General features: G+C 36.7%; 1 long non-coding RNA gene across 1 annotated transcript; it reads right to left on the minus strand.

The window, feature by feature from the left end:
• Positions 1 to 691: 691 nt before the first annotated feature.
• Positions 692 to 4,292, minus strand: LOC136288891 (uncharacterized). Its single transcript, XR_010720632.1, has 3 exons — positions 4,159 to 4,292; positions 4,014 to 4,084; positions 692 to 1,520 (listed from the first exon to the last, which is right to left on the minus strand). It is a non-coding gene; the product is annotated as an uncharacterized lncRNA (long non-coding RNA).
• Positions 4,293 to 10,323: the final 6,031 nt, after the last annotated feature.

The following is a 10,323-nucleotide window of genomic DNA, read 5'->3' on the forward strand; positions in this document are numbered from 1 at the left end:
AGTGGGGGCAATTTCTGCTTGGGACTACATGAAGGTAGGAAACCACTACTTTTCTTATAAAGAACACAAAAACAGGTTTGAAGTGCTTAAACGTCATGGATCTGTTTATTTTCCTCCTGGGCTAGTCTAATCTACTTCCTAAGAAAATCAAAGCAACCAAATCCATGAGTTGTTCAGATCATCTTTATGATTACTGTAAGCAAGTTTCTATCCAGTGAGGGTTTTCCATGCTTCCTACCTGCAAATTAAGTTCAGTGTTGCACACAGGGTTGTCTGACAGTGATTGGACCAGAATTCTGATGAAGCTTCCGTTCACCTAGGTGGAGTTTTGTATAATACCTCAAAGGCCATTCCCGTTTTAGTGATTTGCTACATGGACATATTAATAAAGCTGTCCTTGCTGGCTTCCCATTACCATGTTGCTGCTGCTTTGCTGACAACTCTACTACCAGCTGCTATCTCTTTAATGTTTTCATGGTCTCATGCATCTTCTTGGTGCTACTTTAGCTGAACATTACTGGAATTTCCTATTTTATTTGCTAATGGCTTCGCCCATGCACCTCTTGAGAGGGGATGTCACTACACAGTCAGCAATGATATTTTACATGGTACATACCAATACTTCATTTACCAAACAAAATGTTTAATAAAGCAGAGATCTAGCCAGGAGGCAGCTAGCTCAGCACAAAGATGACAAGAGTATGATAAGCAGAAATTTCCAATATTTCACAATGCTATTCACCAAATTTATTTCTTCCTTTCATGTCAGTAGCCATCAGCTTGGTAAAATATTATTACTTCTCACTCCTAGCAACATTTTACTCTAGGTCTGTCACTAATCTTCATCACTAATACAGAAAGTTTGAAAACATGACCTGGGCAAACTCATCAGATTCAGCATTGTAAATAAAGATATTAGTATTAGTATTACAGTGAAGAAAATAGATCAATTTATGTTTTTTTAGTGGATTGATAGTACAGCAAGAGTCTGGATATCATATAGAGAATGGGAAACAAAGCCATTTACAAAGCTGAATTTATTTAACTTTTTAAAGCATAACCTACAAAGATACAGTCTTTATTAATAGTAATAGTCTTTCAGTCAACCAGATCAAGTGGTTTTTTTCTTAATAACAAACCCAAGTCTTTTACACAGGACAACAAACTGTATCAGACACTTTTTGGTCTTACATTTTCTTATCAGCATCAGGTGCTCAAGACTTAAGGCTTGAATTTTTAGATTTCGGTGTTTCTTTCTGTTAAAAGAAAATATCGCAAAGTCTCATCTTCTAAGGTAAAGTTGGCTTTCACAAGCCCACTACATCAGACTGTCTTCTCCATGCCAATGGCTCTCTTCTAAATCCATTGAGTGAGGATTTGTTTCTTAAGAAAGCTTTTCCTGCCTGGAAGTAGAGGCTTCCAAACACAGACATGGACCTCCAAAAGTTGAGCATATGGAAGTTCCAGGATGAGGAAGGGAACTGGATGTTCATACAGTGAAGTAACTGAAACAGCATCCACTAAGGTGACCACCATGCGAGAGAGCAGAAAAGACATAGTTTTAAAAGCATGTTCTAACAAGATTATCTAAAGAATAAAACAGTCACTGGCTTCCACAAACATGGACACCACACCATTCATTTCATTCACTAGGCGTAATTCTTTTATGCTAAATATTCATCTTTCACTCTCACTCCACCTGACCAGTTTTCTGTCCCCTTTCTCCACAAATTTGTCTGTGATTCTACACGAGTTCTGGTCCCATGCAGCATTCAGAGTAGTACAGGAGGAGGCACAGCAATTCTACATATCTGCCTGTAGCATCCCACATACTCAACACAATATTTGTGTAAGTTCAAGCAGGAGCAGACACAACTGAAAACTCACTACACACAGATTGAGTGTATCTCTCTATTGCAAATCAAGCACAGAGTAGGACAGATCAAACCCAGTTGAAGAGGAAAACCAAGAAATCTAAGATCAAAAAAAGAAAAAGAATATCAGAAACTACATATAAAATTTACGTTAAAATGTCCAAACTGATTTGAGAGTGACCAACATGTGACCCATATTTCTTTCTGGAATTATTTGTGGAAAGGTGCACTTTTCACATGTCCAATTCATAGGAAAAAAAAATATTAGTTTTTGAATAGACTTGGTCCAAGCAGGAAAAATAAATGAGACAATCCTAACCATGAAAGACAGTGTCAGTTCCAAATCAGGGTATCTGCTCCTATATACACCTCAGAAAACAAAAATTATGAGAGCTAAACCCATAAAGCAAGAACGCGCCTCCCCATTATTCTAGGGATCATAACAGACTAATTATGCAGTCCAATTTACAGGCCAATAAATTCTGAGAGTCAGAACAAACTGATAAAATGACCACACATTGATTCCCCTGCTCCTTACTGAAAAATCTGTAAGCTTTTGTGGCCACACTCCAGCCAAGACATAAACTCTTAGAGTATTGTACATAATAACATTCATTACCGTCTCTAGTCACTAGTATGACCTTCAGCCACAAGTTTAGCAGCTGGTTTATTGCTCATTTGGTTCATTCCGGGATGGTAATAAAATTGAATGTTTTGTTTATGTCTCTTTACAGACTCTGTCTAACAGCATCTCCCTGTACCATCACTTCAACTTGTCATATTTAGGCAGTTTCTTAGCAACCACCTATCACAAGACACGAAGGCCTTCCTAGCATAAATGAAATTTCTTTCCCTGGATACCCAGTTTTTTCTTCCAATTTTTCTTCCTATCCCATAACATGAGACCATTTAGTAAAGACATAAGGACTTTAAATGTGTATAACAAATCGGCATTGTTAATATATTTCTGAGTATCTCTATCTTCAGAAGAAACACTCCAGGGACTGAGAAAGCAAGAATAATCTACCATTTCTTTTCCTGGAGTAATTAACTTTATTTTAACTAAAATATATATATATATATATCATTAAGAACAGAAGAAAAAAAAGTGTACACCTTTGCAGACAAGTTCTAAACTTTTAGTGACAACTGCTGCAGACTGAAAAAAAATTGTATGAGGTTCAAGGACACCAGCCACATTTTTTTTCCTCTCTGCCTGCCTATCAGAAATAATTGCAACAGTCCTAGACTCCACAAGATACTGTCGAGCAGATAAGAGATAACAGCATGTCAGTGACAAAGGTCAGAATTAAAGGGCATAGTTTGATAATTTAGAAAAATAAGGATACACTTGGCCAAATATGAATATGGAGTTCAAGAAAAGTAGATTAAAGGAAGTGGAACTCAAGAAATAAAGGGGGAAAGTTGTTTTCATTGTATGAGATAGCAGGAGTTAGAGGAAAAAAAATTTACTCAAGCTCACAAGGCACTGAGCTACCAGTTTCTTCAGAACATGAAGAGCAATTCTCTGGGGAGAACTCCATGTATAGCCACACCATCAGGAGTATCAACTTCTTCCCACACCTGATCCATCGCATCAGAAACAGAAAAGATACTGGTGTCTGTTAACTACTGCTAAGAGGTCTGAAGTGAGCAGTTACAAAAAGTAAGTTCTATATCTGCCCCACATCTCTATTGGTGACATTTCTGTAGGTATCTAAACCTCCCCTGAAAATATTTATGGATACCAGGATTAGAAAAACATGGAGGGATCAACTGCTTTTAAATTTGCCTAGTAGTTATAAGCTACACGGTTTTCATATCGCTGCAGCAAAATAGGGCAGTCCCAAAGATGATACTACAGCTTATATCCACTTGGAATAAAAATTGCATGAATTCAAGTCTTATCATTTATACAGGCACCATCAAGTCAGCCTTTCTGGCCTCTTAACTACAACCAACCATCTACTATTTTCCAGCCCTAAAACAATCTCTAAAACAGCTCAAGATAACAGTTGTGCAGCTCAAGATCACAGTGCAGATGTAGACGCACAAATCAAGAGTAAACTCAGTTTGTGTGGGCCTGAAAATAAGAAGTCATGTCTTGAGCATACAGTGACAGCACTACCACGACTTTACCTTTCTGTTCCCACTAGAAATGCACCTTTCAGGCCTGTTCCTCTTCTTTCCATCAATCCAGGGAGTTACCGCTGCAACATTTAAGACAGATAAGACCCCTGAATAAGCGAGAGCAATGAGAGTCTCAGGGCACTGTCACACAAACCTGTTCTTCACATGGCTATACATAACACCAAACGCCACTGCAACAAAGCTCCTGAGATAGAATTGGCAGTGTTAAGTTTATGGATACACTCGATTTAAATGATTCTGTGACTGTGTGGTCAGGCCTCAGCTGACCTAAACTAGCTCGGTAACACCAGCTGCATAGGCAGGAGCATTTAACACCCCAGCCTTGTACTTGACCTGGTTAGCTTTGCACTAGCATGGCAAACCTAGAAGCCCTTCAGCACAGGCATATGCAAGTAGCCATATAATTGCAGGCTGGAAAGCATACACTCACCACTTACTATTGTGTTATAGGATGGAAAATAGTTTAGAAGGAGGCATGGTACCCTGTACAAAACTGCAAAACTTGACTGTTTTGTAGAAAAACAAAGATGCATAAAATTAAAGGAAGGAATCATGTCATAGTTTTTCCTAGCTAAGAATGTTCCTGTAATTATTCATTTAGGGGAAAATGCAATTGCCCTCTCACACTACTTGCTCTTAAACATAAAGAACACAGTTGCATTCTGACTTTTAATGAAAGGGTTTCATTACATTTTATTGTACAAATAGATTGCTTTCAAAGGCAAATACATCATACTAATGATTTACAAGCTCACTATGCCACTTAAGTTTTCTAAAGAGTTTTAAGAATGTTTCTTTCTTTGAAAAGAATAAAGATTTCCTATCCTAAGTGAATAGATATGAACAACACAACAGAGCCAAGGCAAATTCTTCTTGTGACTAGAGAAGGAAAAAGCTTTTGTGTTTGTTGAAGATTATATCACTTTTTTTATGGAAGAGTAATAAAGTACAGAGACTTTGCCTAGTTAGGCAGCCCTGTGTTTTTAGCCTATGATCACACAGGATCAAGTGCAGAGTTACAAAAAGGCATAGATAACAGGAAACCAAACATGTACAGCACAGTGACTCAAGGAGACATTAGTTCAGAATCCAAGTAGCCTAAATACAGCTGCTTAAGAATAGGTTTCATGGGGCATACTTAAAGATGACGAAAAGATACACTTGGATATATTTTATTCCTTTTCTGCCTTTTTCTTAGAAGTCTTCTAACATTTATTTGGAATTTTTGCTTCCAAGAAAGTAGCTGTTCCATCTTTACCTTTCTTAACTGTTATGCTAATCCTGTATTTCAATAGTTACTCTTTCACACATTTATAGATTTCATTACAATTTGTTAATACTTATCACAAACAAATTTTATTTTAAAAAAAGACTAGGTATTTAGTTATGCAAAGAAACCAGAAACAAATTAAATTTAAAAAGAGAAAAAGACCTCAGTTTGCTTAGATGTCTTTACATTTACAAATAAAACCTGTGAACAGTCAAAATGGATTTGTACTATTTCACAAGCTGTTTATAGATGCTGAGAATAGAAAGTGTGTATTACGTGTAAACATCTGTGGTCAGTCTCACAGACAAATCTTCATTACTGTGCAGGTCCAAGATGAAGTTTAACAGAATTTCTAAATGCCTTGGGTGCTAAATCACTACTATAAGAGGATTTGCATTATAAAGAAAGATTTCTGATAATTTCATTCACTAACCTAATCATTATAGTAATCTTCAAAGAGAAAAACATGCAAGTTTGTAGTCAATGTTTGCCAATTCCTATGCAAAAACTGGTTAGACAAACTGGTTTTGTCCAGTTGGGTTCCTGTGTATTGAGAATTAAAAGACTACCTGTATTTAAATTGAACTGCAATGATTTGACTTTTACAGCAGCTTCATGCACACATGTGGACCAATTTGTCACCAGAGAAGTGCAATATAATAATTTTGGCAAGTTCACAACAAGTGGATGTAGTGACTTCTTAAACACACCCAAATACGTTATTCAAACTTGGATAATTAGAGACAGGTAAATAATTCACAAAGCAGAATTTATGACCGACCATGTTACAGTTTTAGGTACAAGCCTGAAAACAAAACATAATTTGAAACAGAGTTCTTGTTTTACACTCCTCAATTCATCCAAGCAAGTTATTGTTATTTAAAATGAAATTTCAAAGACACAGTTCACCTGGATTTGATGAATTTTGCTTTCAAGTAAACTTCTGAAGTGCTGCAGATAAAAAAGAAAACTCCCTTATGATGTCATAACACTGTTACTCATTAACTGATCTTTAAACCTAGTTTGGGCTGGAGTCACACCAACACAGCACTTCCTACAGCAGAAGAAAGGAAGGCTGTGTGCTTCAAGGATCGCTCTAGAATTGAACTTAACTAAGTCTGCAGTTAGTTCCACTAAAATGCTGAAAAAAGGAAGCTCCTTGGAGGACTCTGTTTTTCATTCTGAAAGTCAGAACAGCTTCCGAAAATCAAGTAACGACACCCCAGCCAGTCCTACAGAGAGTGTTGGATCAGTATTTATAAGGTAAATCCCAATATGACTGAGTGTTTTGCATGTGCTTGATAATGGGAGAACAGGGCAGCAACACAAGAATGCACTGAGACAAATGCACTTCCTAACTTCCAGATAAGGAAGCTCAATATGAGAAGGAAATGCTCAAAGAGGTGGTAATTTCATGTATGTCACTGATTGCACTGGGAAGGGGAGCACTACTGTAAAGGAGAAACTTGTGATGGAGGACAGAAGGGTATTGTTTTCTCCTTCTTTTTCTATTGACACTGAAATAGGGCTTTGAATGCGTATAACACTACGTACTATTAAAACTCAAGTTTTAAATTTACTTCTATGGGATCACCCAAATATCTATAATATTTGATCTCTGTAAAAAAAAATGCAAACTTTGTTAGATCAGGGAGTTTAACAAAATATTTTCCTGTGTGTTTTGGCCTAAAGGATTTCATAATGTTAATTAAACTCATTTCCAAGATAAGTGCCACCGTATTCAAAAGAAATACTCATGGAAGTAGAAAACTTGCTAAATGAATACTGGTAAAGGGTTTCCTGATGGAACATTGCTAAAAAATTAGGGGAAATAGGTTTTCTTACTTTGGAATGGTGGACTTGTTGAATTGCAAATTCCCTCTGTGGTGGAATTCATAGCAATGCAGAGCTCTGGATAAATCATGCACATTTTAGACAGCACAGAAAAATTAGGGAAGTCAATATCAGAGAGCTACTGGCACTTACTGCTTATCCTTCCTCATCTACTGCAGGAGCAAGACAAGTAAACACCCACAGTACTTATGTCAACCCATCATGAATAGAATAGCTTAAAAAGCTATTCAAAATATGATTAGACATTTATTGGTTCTTAATCCATTTGAAAATTCTTTGCCAAGGCCTGGTCCTTAATTGTTGCATGGTGCCAAACAACCCTGAAGAGTGATTTGGAACCTCTACATAGTTTTTGTGTGGCTGAATTACATTTCTTTGTGGCTGTGCACAAATTCTTTATGGCGGGTGACAGATCTTATCACTAATTGGGTAACTAATTGGTATAAAAGAGCCTGTTGGCCTAATTTTTTCTCTTCCGAAATATTATTAAGGCTTTTTCATATTATATCTGCATATCATCCTTTCTTCCAACTCGAATGTCAGAGAGATAACATCCAACGGTTTGAACAGATAATAGAGAATCAGAAATTTTAAGTTTTAATTAGAGATTTCAAAGGCTCTAATCTAGAACTAATAAATTACAACTTGTTTTTAAAAATAAAAATTCAAATGATTTTTTGTACGCCTCTTGATCTCATGTTCTGGTTAGGTGTGGGACATAGGTACATGTAGAGGTATTTGGAGGGTGGCAACACAAGTTGGTGATTTTTAACCAGTTCCTAATTTGGACAATATAAATTTAGTCCTCTTTTCTATGTCCTGTCCAGAGCACTGGGCAGACATCTACCTGCTTTATTTACCACGAAACAACCAATACACAAAAAGCTGCCATATATGCTCTGGGAGCAATGTGACCGGGCCTTACAATGAACAGAGTCCTTTACCCCAGATTTCTCAATAATCAACCTGCCTGCCAAGTATCGAGTGGTAGGGGCAGGCCTTCTAGAAAACCAGTTTACTTAGTTGCTAGTTCAGTAAGGATATTATGATCATAAAACCCTGCTGTGAAACCACAGCTCTATCAATAGCAAAGATGGAGTAGCAGGCTGCAAATACTAGACAATCTAATAAGTAGGATGCATGATAGCACACAATGAGCTAGACGGACTGAGCTCTCACCAAACTTGCTTTTCATGTGTTTTTCACAGTCATGATACATTTATTGAAAATGAACCACATGAAAAATCATGGGAAATATTTTTGCGAAAAGTAAATGAGGCTCTGCAATTTTAGGTACTATTTTCATACAGTCCTATTTATTCGGAGCATATTTTCCATATATATATGAAGATGCACCCACAGAGGAAATTTACTATATTAATGACTGTTCTTGTTCATTCTAATTATTCGTGCCTGAGGACAAAAACTGACTATATGCCTAAGTTTTTATATACATCTGTTTTCACCTCACTGTAATTGGCACCATGTGGATGAGCATGAGTTTGGTAGATGTAGGAACATCCGCGGATAGTGGGGAGAAGGAATTCTGCTGACCTGAGATATTCTAGAATATGTGGTTTTATTGCAAGAGTTGTGGGTAAAAAGGGTTTTCTTTGCCTTCAGCCACCAGCCTCAGCTGAAGAGAAGTCCCAGAGAGAGCAGGAGAATGAACAAGGGGGTAAAAGTTAAGAGAGAAGGGAGCGAGGGAGCAAGGAAAAAGAGAGGGCAGGGATATAAGAGAGCGTAAGAGCAGAGGTAAGAGCGAGCTGGGATCAGAGCAGAAGAGGTTAGAGATAAGAGAGGTAAGAGCAGAGTGAAGAGAGCAAGGTCCTTATTACAATGTATTATATCTCCTTTTGTGATGAATATTCTAATTTACAGTGACCAACCAATACAAGACACAAAATCCTATAGAATCTACATATAGCCTATAAGAACTACTACATTACCATACTATGTTATATTTTAAACTCTAAAAACTACTCTTTAGACTTTTCTGTTTTGCTACATTGACCTTTGGTTCCTTAGCTAGCAGAAAGGTATCATTCCATCAAAAGGGATTCTTCTTCAGCTAGCTAGGGTATTGTTTACAGGTTATATAGTAACTAAGACTCGGTATCCTACAACTCAAAGTAAGCTTCCATTTCTATTTCGATTATAGGTTTCATATTTTCAGAATCTTTTGCTAAACAATCGTATTTATAAGGTTTCCCTGATTCATCTTCCCCAACAGGTAGAAACCAGGGAGTTATTAACATTTCATAAAGGGGAACTCACAGTTTATCAACATGGCAGCACGTTATTCCTGACATAGAGAAAAAACTGATTTCAGAAACAAATTAAGACTCTGGAGCTAAAGCTGAGGTGTCAGCCATGGATTATCGACCAGAAATCAGTATTTATAAAAGTACTGGCCACATGTCTTGGCAGCATTATATCACCACGAATGTATAGAGTTGTTCTGACATCATAACAAAACATTTTCCAGTAGGCCAGAACAAAGTCTGGGCTAAATAAATAGGGATCTCAACCTCCCATTTGGAGCCCATCCCTATAATATGGGTCAACACCCTGTTATCCAATTCTCCTAAAATTTAGAAAAATTTCAGGCTTTTGGTTTTGAATAATCCTCAGAGTGACTCCAGGAAAACAAAACAAAACAAAACAAAACAAAAACATATTAAACACAAGAAAATTAATTTTTTCAGCAATTTAGACCACCAGGTCTGTGAATGTCATAATGCTCTGTATGTTTACGCCAATCCTAGCAATAATCACTTTGCAGGTTATATATTAAATGCTTGTAAAAAAAAATCAGCATTTTTCAGTTACATTGATACTAGGTTAAAATTACAAACAATTCTTTTTAAATTATAGAAAAATGTACAGCATGGAGAGGTTTGTTTTCTAAATATCTCATGAAAATGGAAGTTAAAATGGTTTTTGACTCTAGTCCTACCCCACAGCTCACAAACAAAATAAATACAGTACTCACATTTTGCATCTGTGACCTGGCACTAATATTTACCTATCTTTTGCTTACAACAAAGTAACAGAAAATCTCTGTAACAACCAGCAACATAAACTTTAAAGATGATTTTGTTACAGATGGGTTTTTGTTTGGACACAAAAAGGAACCCTACATCCAGATTTCCTCTCTGAAGATTTTTTTTG

Source organism: Chamaea fasciata, unplaced genomic scaffold, assembly GCF_029207755.1.
Source record: "Chamaea fasciata isolate MVZ Bird 193981 ecotype frontalis unplaced genomic scaffold, bChaFas1.0.hap1 SCAF_4, whole genome shotgun sequence".
NCBI lineage: Eukaryota > Metazoa > Chordata > Aves > Passeriformes > Sylviidae > Chamaea > Chamaea fasciata.